General features: G+C 39.1%; 1 protein-coding gene across 1 annotated transcript in view; it reads right to left on the bottom strand.

Moving 5' to 3' along the window:
• NRG1 (neuregulin 1) overlaps nucleotides 1–21,363 on the bottom strand; it is a 1,032,063-nt gene that overhangs the window by 359,072 nt on the left and 651,628 nt on the right. The window lies entirely within an intron of this gene.

Raw genomic sequence — 21,363 nt, 5'->3', positions numbered from 1 at the left:
CCTATGAGGAAACATGTCGAGACTCAGAAAGCCCCCGGGATCTTTATCTTGGGAACTTTTCAAAGTCAACCATGACATCCAGCTCTTTTTTCTTTTCTTTTCAAACATTTCTTTCATCATGTGACCATGGAAAGCAGTGGCAAAATGAAAACCAAATTAATTGTTGTAGGAACAGGGTGCCGGTTGGGGCATAAACTTCCTTAGGGTTAAGAACCTGTAGGGACACTCTTCAGAATAGGCCTGGTAGGTAAATATCACTTAATCTGAGAGGTGCTTCCCAAAAGGATTCCTGGGAATCACATGTGGTCATAAGCATGGGCCTTGGTGTGGCTCAGAATATAGCCAACCACTATGGTAATCCAAGGAGCTTCTCTTTGAGATCAGATGGGCCCAGGTCCAAGGCATAGAGGTGTTGTGTACACCTTTTCAAACTTTCATCTTTTTTGTCAGCTGGACATTATTTAATAATACATTAGAAGGCCAATCATTGTTCTTAAAATACAGCGTCTCAAGTCAATCTCAAGTCAATCCGATTAGCTCTTTCTCATGTTCTGTACTTCAAAGCCCTTGCTGATGACCTCACAATAGTCCCATCAATAAATCTTATCGATAAAGCCATGCTCTGCATACTTGATTGACAGAAGAATAAGAAACTTGTTTTGCTATATCCTCCTCTTATTTTGTGGACCATATCTTTTCTTGCATTTAGAGATAATTGATTTTTTAAATCTAGAAATTACCTGTATTCCTCAAATTTAAGTTCTACATGCAATAAAAAGTATTCCTGAAGTCCATCAACTCTTAGTGAGGTCTCAGTTTCTAAGTGATAGGGCATGTAACTGTCTGTGCCACTTCTCTGGCTCTTAGCCTGTGGTATTTTAAACTAGCATTTTCTTTTTTATACATGAGTTTTGTTTCTACAATTAAATTGCCAGCTTCTTGAGGGCAGGCAGTACATACATCTTGATTTCCTTTGCATCTTCTGCTCACAGTACAGTTTAATCACAGGGAGATAACTATTTGCTGGTAGCAAAAATTGTAAAATTTTGAATCTGTGTTGTTCTAGGACTAGGTCAAGAGAAGGGAGTAAAGAGAGATGGTAAGGAAAGGACAAAATTATAATATGCCATGAATTCCATTTGCTTTATTCTTCCCTATTTCTGCCGGGCCCTGCAGAAGTCCTGACTCTGTCAAAATCAGGAGGACACATTTTAAGTGTTCAAGTAGACACACTATTTTTTTTTTCTTGTGTGATATTGTGATTTTTTTTTTGAATTTTATTTTATTTATTTTTTTATACAGCAGGTTCTTATTAGTCATCAATTTTATACATATTAGTGTATACATGTCAATCCCAATCTCCCAATTCATCCCACCACCACCCCCACCCCCACCACTTTCCCCCCTTGGTGTCCATACGTTTGTTCTCTACATCTGTAGACATACTATTTTTATAGGCACTAGAATGTAAACCCCATGAGGGCTGGGGTCTTCTCCATTTATTTCTTGTTGTATCCATAATGCCTAGAACAGTGCCTGGCACATAGTAGGCCCTTAATGAATATTCGTTGAATAAATACAAAAGACTGAAATAAGACTCTTTCATTGAACCCCCAAAGAATCACTCAAGGCAATACTTAACATCATAGAATAGCTGAGCATGTAGAGGTTTTAAAGATAATCTAGTCTTATTTCCTTATATTACAAAGGCAGAAACTGAGGCAACGGAGGAAGGAGACTCTAGATATCCTAACTCTTAGTTCAGGTCGCTGATTTAGTTTCCCTTTTACATAAACGTCAATGGGCTAAAGGGACAGGTTTCTCATACCATCTTCTTCCAGTGGGAGCTACAATTGCCTGCGAAGACGTGTGCCAGTATAGGTACAATGATGTACTAGGCACGAAGAAAAAGGAAAGAAGAAAAGTGAGGAGGTTATTTTGGAGACAGAATTCAAACTTCCCATTAGGTAATATGAATCGGTGATCTTTTATTGTTCTTTTATTGTTTTCAATTAGCGACGTTTTGATCTACTGTATTATTTTCCTCTTTGACAACAGCAAGGTGGAAAAGACTGGTGTCAAGTAGCTGATTTCATTTGTGAACAGAGTGGGTGCTTTCCCTGAAGGCGAACATCATCAGGCTGTTTACTCTTGGTTGTTTTGCTTCTTGTTATCTTGCTCAAAAAGAGACGATAAAAGCTATAGATAGATAGGCACCAAATGGTTTCCTCTACAATGAGGGGTATGTTCAGAAACCATTACGTTCTAGACTTGGAATAACTATTGGAATTACTCTCTAGAATGGGGTAACTTTCAAATCCCATCAAGGTGAAAAGGTAGGCAGAACAAAATAATCTAGATTCATAACAAGCCTAAGGTAAAACTGACTTAGAAAAAAAATGGTGGTCTTCTTGGGTTTTCAGAAAGAGTGTCCATCTTACATTTGAAAGCTAATTTTGTCCCCCGCCACACACCCCCAAAACAAGACATCTTCATATTTGAACCACTGGTTTAGGAAAGAGAATCAAAAGGTGATAATGTATCTGCTTTAATCTCTACTCTCCAAGGTTACCATAGAGAGTTCAACTTTTGGACAATGATGTTAATCAGTATCAAAGAGCTTGGTCCAAGAGCAAACTAAAATGGCAGATCTTCAGACCAGGCTTTGGACCTTGCATTAGTGCTACCAGGAGAAAAATCCCTGTGAAGTCTAGACTGAGCCATGGGCTGATTAGTCCCCATTACCTCTGAGCTAAAGAATCCCTTCTAACTTTCACTATTATGATCAGTACATTCATTGTACTGATTGTTTGTCATTGGTATTACTCTTTTATACTCGCAGCATCACTTACAGTTTACAATGCACTTCATATACATCTCATCCTGTCGGTGAAAACAGAACAGGAATCATTATCCAATTTTCCAGATGAAGAAAGTGAGGCTATGCATTCACATCGCATACCCAGCTCACATGGTTGGTAAACAGCTGACTTCTAATCTGGAAATCTTTTTTCTACCCTTCACTGTCCCCAAGTACCATGGTTGATTCTGTAGGCTGATACCCTGTGATGGACCAATCCATTGCCAGATGGTGTCTAAAACCACAAAGGGTGGTTTAGTGAAAAGGCACTGAGTCTAAGTTCTGACTTTGCAATTTTCTCTCTGTTGCCTCAGACAAATCACTCAATTCCTGCTTTCCCATTTATGAAATGAGAGATTTCCACCAGCGGTGGTTCCCTAACCTGACTGTGTATCAGAATCATCTCAAGGGACTTTTGTAAAATGTAGATTCCTGGGTTCCATGTTAGCCTCTTGAATTTGCGGCTGAGACTTAGAAATCCATATATTCAAATGCTTTCAAAGACTTCTCATGAAGCCAATTGGGCGGCTGAAAATCACTAGGATCCCTTTAGCTTTAACAGTCTGTTATTGTGGGTTTATTATCCATTAGGTATGACTAGTTTGTAAGGGCCGTCAGTCACAGACGAGGGAGCAATTCACCATCCTGGGAAGTGGATGGAGTCAGGAAGGAACTTTTAAGCTAAAGTTAAAGAAGAGGGTTTTGTCATATACACAAGGAGGGAAGGGAGAAACACCTCATGGCAAGTTGGGGGAAAATTAAGGAGTATGGTTTGACTAAAGCATGTGCTTTATCCAAGAAAATGACTGGAGTGGGAACAGAAAAAGACACTGATACATGTAAGATTACAATTTTACGAGTTTTAGGTCAAATCAGAAGGTCCTTTGTGCACATCTTTATCTATCAGCTATCTTCTTCACTATGTCCATCTCTAATTGAAAAACAAAAACAAACAGTAAAATTTTAAAAGTCACCACCATTAACCACAAGAACAGCAACACATCATGTCTGGTTCAGCCTGTGGACAAAAAAGGTGGAAACCTCATCTAAGACAATAGCAGGATTTTTTTTTTTTTTTAAGAACACTGAATACAATCTTTAGAACAACAGACAACTTTCCTTGGCAAAGTTCCAAAAAAAGAAAGAAAAGAAAAAGGCCGACAGTTACATCCATCTGACTCTGATTTATGGCTCTGGAGATAGTCTCAATTCCTGTCTTGAAAGATGAACCTACTGTTTCCTTATAGTGGCTCAGGGGCAAAAATGATAAATTTATCTCCATTTGGATATATCCATTTAGATAATGTCCATGCTAAATCTCAGTGTGTTATGTTCCTGGGTGGGAAGAAGGAAGAGGTAGAAGTTTGGTGTCACATTACCTCACCAGGTATGATTAGGAAGCCCTCTGGTGGCTACCCTCAGCGACTAGTCTAGGTGGAAAAAACATGTTTACCTGTTCCTCATCCTCTCCCCTACTCTGATTTTATTTTTTTTCTTTTAAATACATAAACTCTTTCATTCCACCAAAGTGAGCTTCCTGAGGTGTTTGTTATCTACTCATTTACTGCTGAATATCCAGTGTCTAGAACAGTTGCATGGGATAGATTCAAGAAGTATTTGTTGAATGAATCAATTTAAGTCACAACTTGGAGCACTTCTCACCATGGTAGGGAGAGCTCTGTTGGTTAACAGAACTAGCTTTTCAGGTTAGGCTGTGGACATTCTGCAACCAAAATTTATTCCTTGGTAGTTTGGCATCTAAACTTAGGTGGCAAATATTTACAAAGAAGTCAGTTAAAATCTTGAGAAGCACTTTCTTAGGTGGATTTGCAAACCTTAATCTTATCTCCAAATAGATAGGCTCTCCCAAGGGTGGGAGTTCTAAGAATTGTGGGTAATTGAATCACTCTGGCATGATATCCCAGTTAAAGAAACTCCACTTTTTCAGCCTAGTACCTTTCTTTAGACAAAATGCAAGCTCTATTGTTACAGAAGGCATTGTCTTCTGAATCAATTTTGAAACAAGCACAAAGGTATTTTGGCTTTACACAGGTTGTATAATTTATTCAGTTATGAAAAGTGAATTGTAAACTATTTTACAAATGTTAGTTATTATAATTATCTACTCCCCAACTGATCCATCTTTCTCTTCTGTTTGTTTCTTCTGACAGAACTGGATTCCGCCACCTATTAACTTGGTCACCTTGGTGAGTTATCTGTTCTGTCTCAAGTTTTCATGTGTAAAAATGGAAATGATAATGATGATCCCCACCCGATAGGGCTACTGTGAGGATGAAATGACACATAATTCGTGCAAAGCTTCTAGAATGTCTTTCAAATTATAAGAACATAGAGTTAATTTATTGTTATTCATCACACCCCAGCCACCCCCCGCCACTTTCCCCCCTTGGTGTCCATACGTTTGTTCTCTATATCTGTGTCTCTATTTCTGCCCTGCAAACCGGTTCATCTATTTGCTGTTGAAATAGGAGGGTGGCCCCAATTCATGTCTAGAATACAATTTTATCCAGGGAACCATCAAGAGCTAAGGTCATACTAGAAAAGAGAGTGTGATCTTCACTGTTTTCAGGTCTTCAGAGCAGTATCTGGCGTTAAGAGTCAAGTGATTTTAAGGCATCCCCACTGCTCTTCTATTGATTGGTGTTATAGTTTCTTTTACTTTATAGAAAAAATATGTCAAGAAGCACCTAAGAATGTTTGGAGATTTCATTGATCTTTCATTGGCTATTCGACCCAGTAGGTGGCAAATAGCCATATGCTAAATTGTAAAGGAGTAATGATACGTTCTCAACGATTAAAAGTCTTCAAAATCTATATTCCTTCAAGAATCAGGAAAAAGCAGGAACAATCTCCTACGTGTGGAAACACACTCAGGTGGTATGAAATGGAGCCATGTTTTATTTCTCCTTCATTGGAGCTTTTATCCTAATGCTGGGTTATTGCTTTTAGGGTAAAATTTAGTGCCCCCACAGTGCCTGTCACAGGGTAGGCATTTAATGCAGAAATGAAAGTGCCGCTGCTATAGGGAACAGAGGCTGTTTCATCCTAAGAGCCGGCTTCATGAGCAAGAGTCCTGTACACATTTAAAGGGCTCTGTGCTTACTTTAATGCTCTATCTCCATCTCGAAATTCTTAATAATTTTTGAATAAGGGACCTGGCATTTTCATTTTGTCCTGGGCACCTTATTTAGCTGTCCTGTTCATTCTTCTTTCTCCCTTCTCTCTCCGCGTCATCAATCGACCTCCTAAATATCTCTCAAATCAGCACAATTCTTTGAGTTTTCATTGTTGCTGCCTTCATTCAAGCCACAAGGGACCCTCATCTGGATTGGTATGAGACCCATTAGTTGTGTCATTGTCCAATACAATTTCCAGAATCTACTCGTTTTAAAACATAAATCTGATTCTATCACTTGAATGATTAAGTTATTAGTTCAGCAAATATTTAATGCTTGTTCTAGGTATCATGCCAGGCACAGGAAGAGCAATGGTGATCAAAATCAGACACAACTAGAGGTAACTTCAAGAGAGGATTAGTACTGACTTCTTTCAGAAAGAATGGCTTGATATTAGCCACAATTAACTAAAATGCATTTCTCTCTGATTACATCACTTTGATAAATCCATTGGTTCAGATACTAGGTGGAATTGGGGAGGAGGGAAGAAGAGAAATAAACATTTAAAAAAGATTTCACTCTGAAGACCATACTAAGAAGCCAAGTCCCTCTGTGGCTTTTCTATATCACAGTGGGTAACTACAAATTCCTACTATGGAAAAAAATTCCAGGTCAAAACCATTTTGCTCTATGACTGTAGATCTAACTGATGACTTGATGACTTGCTTTAGTGTTGCAAACCCAAAGCTTATTCCTGAAGGAAAAAATCTGGATAATCTTATAGATATCCCCAAGGGCCACGTGGGTCACATCTGTGCAGAGGCAAAATGGTCTTCTATTTAGATAAAAGTACTGTAACCATTTACATTCCTCTAATTTCACCTAGCCTCCAAAGCATTTAGCTCCATTTCTCACCCACAGAAAATGTCGGTCCTGGTTGGAAAGTAGAATCTCAGTATATTTGTTATGCATCGCTTATCAGAAGCTTGGGTAAATGCAGACAGAAAGGACACAGGCGAAGACTGTCAAAGTTAGAAAGTGTCCCTCTATTTCTTGAAGCTCTATCCTTGGGTGAAGTTGGACCACTAGACTACTGAACACACCGTGTACACTAGGCAAGTCCTTACAGAACTGCTTTAACTCAATTTTGCTTTAATGTTATGCCCTTGGGTTTCGTTCAAGGTTTATACTAGAAATCATCACATGAAATTCACTTCTGCATTTACTGTAAACGTGTGGTTGAGGGCATTGTCCATTACATCACTCAATATGCGCTATTAAGTCCCATATGAGAACACACTTTCAAAATTAATTTTAGGAAATAAAACGGGCTCCTTGTTAAATTGATATTCCAATTCCTTTCCAATAATGAAAGATGTATTAATTAGGATTTTTTTCTATTGTAAGTGTCAGAGTCCTACTCAGACTTACTCATCAAAGAAGGGAATTTGCTCGCTTTCATTGACGGGAATGACTCTTGGGTCATGGACAGAATCTAAGAGCTGCAGCCACCAGGCTTCAGGGCTCAGGGACAGGAGCCAGGACTCAGGACACAGGACTGGCTCGCTCTCCATTGGCCCGTCTTCTCTGCTTCATTTTATTTCTTCCCGTTAGAGACAAGCCTGTTCCTGAGGGCAGGGAAGATGGCCAATAGCTTATCCTGATTCATATTTTTCCAACTTTGTGTCTTAGTATCTAAACTTTCCCCCTACCAAAGTCTGTGTATCAACCCTTGGGAAGATTCTCATTGATGCCAACTCTCTGAGATGGCCTGATTCCCACTTCTGGATAATCACAGTGTCAAGAGGATGGGGTACCGTGCAGAAGGGTAGGTGATGCAGCATGTTGATTGACAGCCCCAGACAGAGGGTGGAGAAGAACCCCCATAGTCACCACCGAAAGGGAAGAGGAAGCTGTTAACAGAAGAAGAGCATAAGAAAAAATGCAGGGCAGACAAAAGACAACAGCCAGAGCCGTCCATGAAAAGAGCTAGGACATACAGTTTGTTTTCCTTTTTGCTCTGAGTACTAGGAAGCTTGCAGGCAAATATGAAGCCCAAACCAACAATTATACTGACCTTTCAGCTTAGATCAGTTTTACCTCTGATTTTCTATTTTATTTTATAGCCTTATTCTGTTTTTACAAGCTTTTAAATGTCTTTTTGAAAAGAAATGACAAATAATTTCAACAAACCATTGTGATTATCTCATACAACAGTATTCTGTGTTAGTTTGCTGAATCTTAAGATGCAAATGTGAAAGCAGAAGTACCTTATTCTTGAAAATATAGCTAAGAATAAGGTTCATAGTAGGGTAGCATGTCTGTTAAAAAGGGAAGGAAAAGAATTCCCTGGCAGTGCAGTGGTTAGGACACGGTGCTTTCACTGACGGAGCCCAGGTTCAGTCCCTGGTTGGGGAACTAAGATCCTGCAAGCCACGCAGGCAGCAAAAAAAAAAAAAAAAAAAAAAAAAGGAAAGAGAAGAATAAGTAAAGCCTTGTCCTTAACGACTGACTGGACGACCGTTGCATCCTTAGGCCACGAAGGTACTTGGGGTGGAGGCTTCCTTACAATGAAAGGAGAAGCTGTTCCTTGATAGAGTGTAAGGTACTTCATAAAAGAAGATGACAAAAATGTAAGAAGAAAATAAACTATAAGGTCTACAGTAAAGAGCTTTTTTGTTATGAAGTGCAATTGCAGAACTGCCTGAGGAGTTTTAGAAGAATTTCCAGAAGTTCAGAGGCAGTGGATGGAGTCACCTGGCCCTGACCCTGGAGGTCTTTCCTTCCCAGGGGACTCCCACCACCACTGCCCCCAATCCTAGGGTTTTCCCTTCTGAACTCTGGCCCACACAGGGGCAAAACCTTCTCTCCTGATCACAGTTGAAACAGACTTGAATTTCCAGGAAACTTTAATAATAACTAAGCATAACAAAGAATGCTATTATCAAATATTGAACTAACTAAAGTTTTGCAAGAACACATTTTTGGCATGCTATCATTGAAAAAATGACACAGGCCCAGAGACATCTGTCCTTCCTTCCAGCCTTCCTCCTAACTCCAAGCTTTTCTCTTGAATTTTCTTCTCACCGTAGGGGAATATCTGTCTGGAAATTCTGGTGGCATCCCTACACCTAAGTCAAACCACTCATGCCAACCCTGCCTGACACCCAGGGTTCTGCTGTTGAGCTCCTGGGTTCAGTCTCACTGAGGGACTAGGGGTGCTTATTCCTTTCAGAAGATGCTCTGTTTTCCACTCTCCCGATCATACAGAGACCCAGCCTCGTGGCTTACTAGCTTTGCCTTACAGCCTAAGATAAAATAAAACCTCAGCCATACGATACACATCATTCCTATCCCCCAAGAACTCTATCCATTCTCTCAGTAAGGTTATTTTTCTTCTTAGGACAGTGAAATTAGAGGAAACATGCCAAGTGTAAAGAAAGCCCTCTAGGTGGGATAGTGGGAAGCAGAGGTGAGGCATCACTCATTTTGCTCGGCATTATTTTGTTTTCGAAGAGACTCCACGATCACGTATATGCTCTTCCTCCAAGCAACAGCGAGAACTAAACTGTCGCCATTTTCCTTGCATAAAACCTAAATAGTGAGTGGGACACAGACAGGTTCTCGAGAAGAATGGTGTTTCTGCAACTCTTGGGTCGTCTGACAATCAAGTCTCCCCTCCTCTCTCTAAGGCGTCACGGTGACGCTCTAGTCATTATGTGACGCGGTTAATATAGAATAACATTGGGTCGTGGGAAGTTGAAAGCCAGCAAGCTGGGGTATTTGAGACCAACAGCTCAGATCACACTATCATGGCTTTTTTTTTTTTTTAATGTTCTTTACTATTGGCCCCTGGAAAGTGACAGTACATCTAATAGGCACTTGGGAAACAGAGTATTTCTTACTGTTTCCAATGAAGTGAGCCCGTTCTATCACACAAAAGGTTTACATTCAACTTGTCATCTATAAAATGAGAGGTTCAGACTGGTTGATTTCCCCCTTCTTCCTTTTGGGCTCTTGCTTTATTTCACTTAAACAATGCATGCTTATTTTAGCAACAATAAGAGAACTTTAAAGTGAGGAAAAAGTGCTGCCCATGATCTCACAATATCAAAAATATTTCTCCTAGAAAGTTTTTTGTTATTCTCCATGTGCAGTTACATGTTTGATGTCATATAATTGATTTCGTTATATATTCTTCATCTTATAAGCGTTTTCCATGCTTTTCTATCTTAAATATGATAATTTTTGTGTTGCATAGCATCCCATTAAATTAGCATAGATTGAATTACTTAATGTTCTCTCAATGTCAGACATCTGGCACTCATTTCTCTCTATTATACCTTGGGCATACAACTTAAAAAAATACAGTTTTTGAGTTATTTCCTTTAGATACATTTCTAAGAGCTGGGTCACTAGATAGATGGATATGCATGTTCTATGGCTCTTAAATCAGATTGCCTAATTGCTCTTCAGATGGGATGAACAAATTTACGGTGTCAAAATCAAGAGGTGAAAACTCCGGTTTCACCGCATCTTTGTCACATGGGTATATTTTAATATCTTTGTTCTTTTGATGAATATATGGCCTTTCACAAATGATCAGCTGCCTAGCAAAGATGATTCTGATTTTTGTTTTGTTTTTCTTTGCCGTCTCCCCCTCCTTTGCCCTCCTCCCCACTTCCCTTGAATCAAGTCATAGTTCTCACCCTAACATCTGTGCTACCCTGACACGTACCCCTGAGGGCTTATCACGGCTTGTCACCTACTCACAGAGATTAATTTCTCCTTCAGATGTTTGTCCTTCAGCTTCCTTTTGGCAAAAAGAAAGCCTCAGGATGTAGTGGTCTGCTTCCCCTGAAAATGATCCAACACAGAGACCTGCTGTCACTTGCTTCCCCCCTCCTCTTTACACATGTGGTTCCAGGGGATGGGTTTTTCTCTGCTTATGGTCCCTGCAGACACCTGACCTTTCCCAGTAGAAACAATGGAAATGACACCAGGATTTGAGTGACTGAAGCTTCAGTTCTGGTGGCAGGTAATCCTCACTGCCTCCTGTCCTAGGAGGAAGTGAAAGTAGGAAGAATTTGCATTTTCCCCAAATTCAAATGCAGGTGATGGTGGAGAAGTGTGAGCTCTATTTTACCTACATTCAAGTTTTGAAAACTTTTTAGACTGTTTATTTTGTCCACACTCTCCATCAACTCTCCTTCTCCCAGCCCCACACGTGAACTGGCATAGGACTTTGGAAAAGGTTACACATACCAGATAGCACAGCTGGATTTGGGCAGCAAACTATTTACGTAAAATGTGGAAATTGACGTGGTGATGGTACATAAGTGATCGGTGAGCCGGAGGAGGAAGGGCAGAGAATGTTTTATACACAGTAGGCAGGCAGCAGAACCCAGGTTAAAGGTACAGTCAGAAGCATCACAGTTTTGGTAAACAGTATCTCTCCTTTATCGGTACATTGTGTTCAGCGGTAAGTAAAAGAGACTCAAAACAGAGACTTAAACAAATCGTGGTTTTAATTTTTCTAACAGAGTGAGAAGTCTGGAGGCAGTCTGGGGTTGGTATGGCAGCTCCACAATGAACTCTAAGACCAAGTCCTGCTAATATGCTGCTTCAATCTTCTTAACTTGAAGGAGTCAAGTTAAAAGCTGTATCTTTAAAGTTGCTTCATGGTTCCAGCATGGCCTAGGATCCTGATCCAGGTGAGTAGAAGGAGAATGGGAGGAAGAGGAGGGATAATCTTCACATCAATATACTCAGTCTTCCTTCTTCAGGAATCCCCGAAGTTTCTCCCAACTCTCACTTATGTGTCTTTGGCTAGGAACCTAGTCACTTGACCATCCCAATCTGCAGCAGAAGTTGAGAAATGTCATGTTTTTAACCTGAGTACGATGTTGCCTCCATAAGACCAAGTTTTGGTTTGCAAGAAAGCTGTGGGGAATAGATACTGGGTACACAAATATCAGTCTCTATCAAAATTGGTGATATGATTTATTGAGCCCTTCTTTTAAAAAATGATCCTACTAGGGTAAGAATTCCTTATTGTGTAAAGCTCAATCCAAAGATCACCTAATCACAGAATGCTGGCATTGGGAGGAACCTTGAGAAGGTCATGTGTCCCAGTGCAGGAAGCCCCCTTATGGCATCTCTGTCTGATGTTCATCCAAACTTTGCTGGAACAATTCCAACACAAGGAATCTCACTAGTCCGCAAAGCACCCCCTTTCATTGTTGGCAGTGTTAATTATTTAAGACAATAATAGTAATGAAAGCATGTAATAACACACTGATGATACTTGCTTCTATTGAACCATAATATATGTAGCACACCTATGGGTCCTGGACCTTCCTTTTCTCAATCCTTTTTGTAGAAGAGCCATTCAAATTACTGAAGTCGAGGGTCATGCTCTCAGCTCTGCAGAATATCATTTGCTCTTACTGTAACACTTCATTTGCTACCAACATGGCTTGGATACATTACATGCCACTTATTTTTTTCGCATTTTCAAATGTGTACCATTATTTGCACACTGTTTTAAACCTATGTGTATTCTTCTCCGAATATGTTCTAAAGATATTTTTGCCAGGTCTTTGGTTTCCCCTCCTACTCACTCCTTGATTTTCAAGCTCACTTAAAAAAAGAAGAAAAAAAAAAAAAACACGATCATACTAACATCAACAAAAACTCTTAAAAATATTTCCACTCACCAGAGCAAGGTGATGCTTTTATCTGTTGTCATTTGCCAAGCCATGTCCTTTTTTCCTTCTTTCCTCTGAACCAAAACTTATCAGTCTCCCTCATCTTTCACTTCATTTTGCCTCTTGATCTTCCCTCTTGGTGTCTGTCCCCTACACCTGTCACTTGTCCCCTGCTTTGGGGTCAGAGCCCCTCAGTTCTGTTTAGGTGAGTCCTCGTAATCTTTACTTCTTCCTTAAGTTTTAAAAGAAGTAAAACTTCTTCATAGTCCCATTCTGATATGTTACAAAGATAAGCTTTTTTTATGTCAGAAAACCACTTCTGGGTGGGAATCTAAAATTTCATCTGACAAAGAAATTAGGAGGAATGGATTTTACCAGTGTTACTGTATCAGCATTGGTTAAGCAGAAAGTTATTTTGAAATTTGAAAATATGGCAGGGACTTCCCTGGCAGTCCAGTGGTTAAGACTCCGTGTTCCCAAAGCAGGGGGCACGGGTTCGATCCCTGGTAGGGGAACTAAGATCCCACATGCTGCATGGAGTGGCAAAAAGAAAGAAAAGGAAAGAAGGAAGGAAGGAAGGGAGGGAGGGAGGGAGGGAGGGAAAGAAAGAGAGAAAGAAAGAAAGAAAGAAAGAAAGAAAGAAAGAAAGAAAGAAAGAAAGAAAGAAAGAAAGAAAGAAAGAAAGAAAGAAAGAAAAAGAAAGGAAGGAAGGAAGGAAGGAAGGAAGGAAGGAAGGAGGAAAGAAAGGAAGAAAGAAAGAATGAAGGAAAGAAAGGAAGAAAGGAGGAGAGAAAGAAAATATGGCAGGCAACCTGTGGCTTAAATAAATCAGATCTCACGTCATCTTCCTTCCAAAAAGGACAGATGTGGGCACTTTCTCAAGATACCCTCAAGGCCCCTGGTTGTGCAAGAGAGAGTGGAGACCTAGAGAATATAGCAGTTCAGCAACCCAGCTACTTGACCAGGTTCCAGGAGAGAACATCCCTCTTCCAAATACTTACTCTCAGCAATCAGTATCACAGTGACTTTCTAAAGTAGGATTGTTCTTTATAAAGGTTGGCAAAAGCACAGGAAGAGGCTGAGAGAAATGCCAGGGGGCAAACATGGCAAAAAACAGGAGACCTTGAGTGCTGGCAAGATGCTTTCTTTCTCATCCAGGTTCTGCCCCGACCCCTCACCTCACAGTCAGTGACTGAGGAGGGGAAGAGAGAACACAGCTCCTCAGAAAAACCAAAGCCTGAAGAAATAAACAGTGAAGAGGGCACAGCCTCACGTCCATGGAAACTCAAAGTTCACTTTTTAAGGACAAAAGCCTTGATCCATTGCTTCCCGGGAACCCTGCCAGTCTTTCAAAATAGTAAATGATATGATAGAGTAACACATGGAAAAAGCAGCATAGGAGATTTCACTATGGATTGTCTGATGTCTGCATATGCATCTCACAAACATGCATGTTACAAGTGTATACAAAAGAGAATGAGATACATAAGAATCCTAACAGGAATCTCTGAGGGCCATGTTAAGGGGTGATTTTAATGATTGCTATCATACCTTTCTATACCTTTCCATCTTTCTATAGTTTCCAAATTTTCTAAAGTAAGCTCATGTCATATACACACATACACATATACATACACACACACACACACACACACACAATGGAATATTACTCAGTCATAAAAAAAATGAAATAATACCATTTGCAGCAACATGCATGGACCTAGAGGTTATCATAGTTAGTGAAGTAAGTCAGACAGTGAAAGACAAATATCATGTGATATTGCTTATATGTGGAATCTTAAAAAAAAAAGATACAAATGAACTTATTTACAAAACAGAAATAAACCCACAGACATAGAAAACAAACCTATGGTTACCAAAGGGGATAGCAGGGTAGGGAGGGATAAACCAGGAGTTTGGGATTAACATATACACACTACTATATATAAAACGGATAACCAACAAGGACCTACTGTATAGCACAGGGAACTCTACTCAATATTCTGTAATAACCTATAAGGGAAAAGACTCTGGAAAATAAAATATATATATATATATATATATATATATATATATATATGAATCACTGTGCTGTACACCTGGAACAAACACAACATTGTAAATCAACAATATTTCAATATAAAAATAAAGTAAGCTCATGTTATTTTTATAGTTAAAATTACTATTTGACAAGGTGGGAGTGGGGGGGTGAATGAAACCTATAATACGCCAGGAAAAAAAACTTGATTTACCATCTATTGAGCCAGGAAGAATGAGAGAAAGAAGAAATCAAGAAAGACAAAACTGACTACTCTTTTAGAATAGGGTGGCATCGTCTAGGTCATCCACTTAACCCCCTACATTAATTAGTAGGTGAAGAAATGAATAGAGATACTTTTAATGGAGAGGAAATTAAGTTCAGTCTTTCTCTTCCCTACTCAGAAGTTGTTACTGTTCACCTGAGAAAATGACTGTGAACTAATCTAATTAAAATAAGCTTTTCCATTTTTTTTTCCATTGGAAGTTGTGTTTTTTTTTAAATGACTCATAGGCCCGTAGCTGTATTCTGACATTCTAGCCCATTTAATAATAGTCAAATGCATAAAGTTCTGAAAAATAAGAGTTTTGAGGAGTAGCTGGCCTCATCTGATGTTAAAAATATATATAAAATATAGTGACCCAAACAGTGTGGTATGAGCTTATGAGTAGAAAGACAGAACAACGAAATCAAACGGAGAGTCTTGTAAAAGCCCTACCTGTGAAAAAGAATGTAAGTATATGATAAACGTGCCATGGTATATCAGTGAGGAAAAATTAATCATTTAATAAATGTTGTTGAAGTTATTAAGTAGCCTTCCACACCGGGGGTAAGCAAACTATAGCTTGTTGGCCAAATCCTGCCAGCTTCTTGTTATATACAGGCTTTATTGGAATTCAGCTATGCCCATATGTTTACAAGTTATCTGTGGCTACTTTTTCACTACAGTGGCAGAGTTGAGTAGCTACCCAAGACCATGTTGTTTACTATTTAGCCATTTATGGAAAAGTTTGCTGACTCATGATCTAGAGGAATAAAAATGTTGAAAATCTACCTCATTTTTATAACCAAACAAACTCCAGATGGGTCAAAAAGCAGAATGGAAAAAAGAAATCATAAAAGTACAAGAACTCATTATTTCAGAGGTATTTTTTTTTTCTAAATAATATTGGAGTGGAAAAGGCCATGTGTGAAGAATGGCAAATCCAACCACATAAATACTAAATAAAAGATGCAAGTCAAAAAAAATCCAAATAAAGACAAGAGGCAAGTGGCAAACAAACAACAACAAAATATATGTAACTTATCGTGGTGAAAAGGGCTAATTTTTCTAGTCTATACAAAGCCGTCCTCTAATCAATAAGAAAGAGGCTACTTATCAAATAGAAAATCAACCAAGGCTATCAAAAGGCAGTTCAGGGACTTCCCTGGTGGCTCAGTGGTTAAGAATCTGCCTGCCAATGCAGGGGACACGGGTTTGAGCCCTGGTCCGGGAAGATCCCACATGCCGCAGAGCAACTAAGCCCATGCGCCACAACTACTGAGCCTGTGCTCTAAAGCCTGCGAGCCACAACTACTGAGCCTGCATGCTGCAACTACTGAAGCCTGTGCGCCTAGAGCCCGTGCTCCACAACAAGAGAAGCCACCGCAATGAGAAGCCAGCACACCGCAACGAAGAGTAGCCCCCACTCGCCACAACTAGAGAAAGCCCACATGCAGCAACGAAGACCCGACATAACTGGGTCCCAAAATTTAGGACCCAATAAAGGCCCAAAATTAAAAAAAAAAAAAAAAAAAGAGGCAGTTCAAAGGAAAGAAGATACATTTCACTGTTAAACATGTGAGAAGAAGCTTGAAATCAGTCACAGCAAGAGGAATACAAATTGGAATGTCTGTGAGATGCCGCTTCTCACTTATCAGTTGGTCAAATATTAAAAGTTTGGTAACACACAATGCAGGAACAGGCATTCTCATACATTATTGGTTAGAGTAAAACTTGGTTAAGTCTAAAGAGGGCAATTTAGCCTTATCTTTCAAATTTTTAAATGCAGACTTACACCTCACAATTCCAATTCTGAGAAGTTCCATAGGTATACTAACCTGCATTAAAAACAAAAAAAAGTTACAAGTACAAGGGTATTCACTGCAAATTGTTTGTACTAGGAGAATACTGAAACCACTCAGATAGCTACCAAAACAATACAATAAAATACAGCACACCCAAACATGAAAATATCAAAATACTGTGCATTAAAAATAATAAAAAAACTATGTATGTATGATTTGGGACAATCTCCAAAATGTTTTGTTAAGTAAAAAAAAGCAGGATGTAGAAGTATGAACTTGGTGTCTTTTTTTATTTTACCTTTTATCTTGCATGTGCATAGATTATCTCGGGAAAGATATAAAAACTGGAAAGGAATAAGCACAACTTGATATATATATATATATATATATATATATATATATATATATATATATATATATATATATATATACATATATACATATATATAATATATAAAAACTGGAAAGGAATAAGCACAATTTGATATATATATATGCAGATTATATATATATATAAAAACTGGAAAGGAATAAGCACAATTTGGTATATATATATTATATATATATGAAAACTGGAAAGGAATAAGCACAATTTGGTATATATATATATATATATATATATATATATATATATATATATTCCTCCCTTTTAAAGGCTAAATAATATTCCACACACACAACGCAATATTATTTAGCCTTTAAAAAGGAGGAAATCCTGATATATCCTACAACACGGAGAAACCTTGAGGACATTATGCTAAGTAAAATAAGCCAGTCACAAAAAGACGAATAATGTGTGATTCCACTTATATAAGATACTCAGAGTAGTCAAAAATCATAGGGACAGAAAGTAGAATGGTGGTTTCCAGGGGTTGGGGGTGGAGAAGGGGAACGGGTAATTCTTGTTAATGGGGATAGAATTTGAGTTTTATAAGACGAAAGAACAATGGAGATGGACGGTGGGGATGCTTCAAAGCATTATGAATATATTTAATGCCACTGAACTGTACTGAAAACAGGTAAGATAGTAAATTTTATGTTATGTTGTTTTACACAATAAAAAGTTTAGAAAAAAACCTGGAAGGGAACCAGGTGCTTAAGGAAAGGATGAGGGGAGACTTTTCATAGTATGTTTTCTTGTGCTTTTGGATTTTGTACAAATTGCATGAATTAACTATTTTATGTTTGAAAGTTTATTTTTTTCAGTCAATCAATCTATGCACACATGTATGTATACATGTGTATTGTATGATCATTACTGCATTTTAAAAACAACACCACCAACAAAAAAGACCAGTCAGAAGTATGCCAAAGTGATAATAGCACTATAGGTGCTATTGGCTGGTGGGACTATAGGTGCTTCTTTTTGTTCCTCTTTGTTTTTTTTTAATTTACAGTAAAATTCCCCATTTTTAGTGTGCAGTTCTGCAAGATTAACGTGTACAGCTGTGTAACTTTCAAAATCAAAATATAGAAAAGTTCCATAACTCTCTATAGTTTCCTTATTCCCTTTTGTGGTCACCTCACCCCAGTCCCTGGCAATCACTGATCTCTGTTCTGCTATAGTTTATTTTTTATCTTTTTTTATAACTGAATTCTACATTTGGGACTCATTTGAAGGGCTTGGGGAAAGAGAGACAAAGATGAACAGAGATAGAGAGACAGAGAAAGAGATCTTTCTTATCATTTGCTAAAATGCTTTTTGCTAATCTTGTTCCAATAAAGCTCTATCTAGCTAGTGGGAAAGCTATGTCAGCAACGAAGTTGAGTTATTTATCATAAAATTTATCCATCTATGAAAAGACTCCAGGACTACGGACTTGGAGCCTAGAGCTCCCATTAGAGAAATTACACCAGTTTTCTAAGTTTTATAACCGTATGTAAGTAAATCTCTTCAGAGTGGAAGGAAATTCTTCAGGGGATGAGTTACAAGAAGCCCTTGTATTTGTGTGCTGATCGATGCATTTTTGGTGCACTTACACAGCCATTATTTCAGAGGATGCCCACAGCAACGCAGGGAGGAGGGGAAGGTAGATGCTGTTCTTCCCGTTGGAGAGATGCAGGAAGGGGAGCCCTGAGAAGCTGGTTGTTGACCTGAATATCATCTCCATTGTTCTTTTTTTTTAAACTTTTTATTTTATATTGGAGTAGAGTTGATTAACAATGTTGTGTTAGATTCAGGTGTACAGCAGAGTGATTCAGCTATACATATACCTGTAACTATTCTTTTTCAAATTCTTTTCCCATTTAGGTTGTAACATAATATTGAGTGAAGTTAAGTCAGGCAGAGAAAGAGAAACATTGTGCGATATTGCTTATATGCAGAAGCTAAAAAGAAATGATACTTTTTTTACAAAACAGTTTTTACAAATAAGTTGTAAATGAACTTATTTACAAAACAGAAACAGACTCACAGACTTAGAGAACAAATTTATGGTTACAGGGTCGGGGATGGAGGGCAGGGAAGGATGGTGATGGGAGGGATAGCTAGGGAGTTTGGGATCGACACGTACACACTGCTATATTTAAAATAGATACCCAACAAGGACCTACTATACAGCACAGGGAACTCTGCTCAACATCATCTCCATTGTTCTTAACCAAGCATCGCTTGTCAGCTTGTAATGAGACTTTGAGAAGACATTTTTACAATATGGAAAAAGTGTGAAGATTCAGACAACGAGGCATATGTTTATGAGGGGCCAAGAGGAATACAAACAATCAGGATTCACTCAGACTAATGGACTGAAGTCCCAACAGCGTGGGCAGAGTTAATTGCACACCCACCGTGTGCGAGGACGGGCGGGGGCTCATGGGGTCCTTGATTGGGCTAATGAGAGCCCCTCTGCTCTGGTCGAAGACCTGCCGGGCTTCCTCCTCTGGAAAGCAGGGCTCTGAGTGCTCCCGACGTCCTCGTGAGCATCTGTTACACGTGAAGTGCCTTTGCTGTCTCAGAAAAGAGTTAAATTTGTTCTACCATCATTTCTTTATTTTTATTGAGGTATAGCTGCTTTACGATATTGTGCTAGTTTCCACTGTACAGCGACGTGAATCAGCTATATGCATACATATATCCCCTCTTTTGGGGATTTCCTTCCCATTTAGGTAACCACAGAGCACTGAATAGAGTTCCCTGTGCTATACAGCAGGTTCTCATTAGTTACCTGTTTTTTACATAGTAGTGTATATATGTCAATCCCCGTCTCCCAATTCATCCTGCCCTCCCCTTCCCCCCACCTTGGTATCCATACGTTTCTTCTCTACATCTGTGTCTCTATTTCTGCTTTGCAAATAGGTTCATCTGTACCATTTTTCTAGATTCCATCACTTCTGATTTTTCAGTAGATCTTCCATGACATCTGTACCACTTCTGCTTCATAGACTGCATCTTTTCAAGTATTTTGCAAGATCTTTTGCTTTGTAATCTGAGTGTTTACTTGGCACGAGATTGTGAAAAGTTCCGCTATTCTTTAGGAGAGACTCTTTACTTGAGATTTCTCTTAGCAGAAACGGAAACTTAAAAGATCGTGCTTGTCCCAGTAGCTCATGGTACACCCAGAATGTATTTCACAGACACAGTGCAGTATCATAACCAAACAAAGAGCTTTAGAGCCAAAGTGCCACAAAGAGCATTGCAAAATATTAGATAATGACATCTCATGCCTAAAGCCTTAAAAAAATAAAGCAATAAAAACCTACTTGGCTGAATAACACTTCTTCACGACATTGCATGTTCTGTGCATATCATGAATGCAGAAAATGTAAGAAGTATATCTGTGCTGTTGAGTAAATAATATTCAGTAAATATTTACTGGGTGGTATTTATTATGTGCTGAATAGCAATAGACACAACAGACGTGATGTCTACTTTCCCAGAGTTTATAATCCATCAGGGAGTCAGATATTAATCAAATACTCAAGTAATTACGTAATAACAACTGTGATGAGGGCTATGACACACAGGGAGCTGTAAGAGCCATATGTTAGTGATGGTTTTGTAGGTCAAAATGACATAATACCAGCAATTCAATATAGTTCAGTCTATAGTGGGTTAGAATGGGGACTTGAACCGAATCAGGAGGGGGGTTATCGCCAGGGCAGACATCCCCAAGAAAGTGATATTTGAGCTGGTTGATATCTGGAGGGTGAGTGGGAGGTAGCTTTGTGATGGGACATAGGACGCCTCTTAGGCACAGAAAGCAGCCTGAATGAAGTGAGGGAAGGGCCTGGTGAGGGAAGCAGGGCAGCAGGAATGGAGCACAGACTGACAGGAAGGGCAGCTTGCGATGGAGCTGGAGAATTAGGTATTGGCAAGACCATGCAGGGCCTTGAAGGCTATGTTAAGATTTTGAGTTTGGATTTTACCCCAAGACCAGTGGAAACCCGTTTAAGGGTTGTAAGCCCTGAAAGAGGAGGGATGTGGCAACTATCTCAGGGTCCCTAAGGCTACTTAAGGAAAAGTCTGGAATCACTTAGGTAGAACAGCCAAGTAAGTCAAGACAATCGTTGGGGCCAGAGCTGGACCAAAAGGAGGGATAGACAACCGGACAG

Source organism: Eschrichtius robustus, chromosome 21, assembly GCF_028021215.1.
Source record: "Eschrichtius robustus isolate mEscRob2 chromosome 21, mEscRob2.pri, whole genome shotgun sequence".
Lineage (NCBI taxonomy): Eukaryota > Metazoa > Chordata > Mammalia > Artiodactyla > Eschrichtiidae > Eschrichtius > Eschrichtius robustus.
This window is presented reverse-complemented; position numbering and strand designations above follow the sequence as displayed.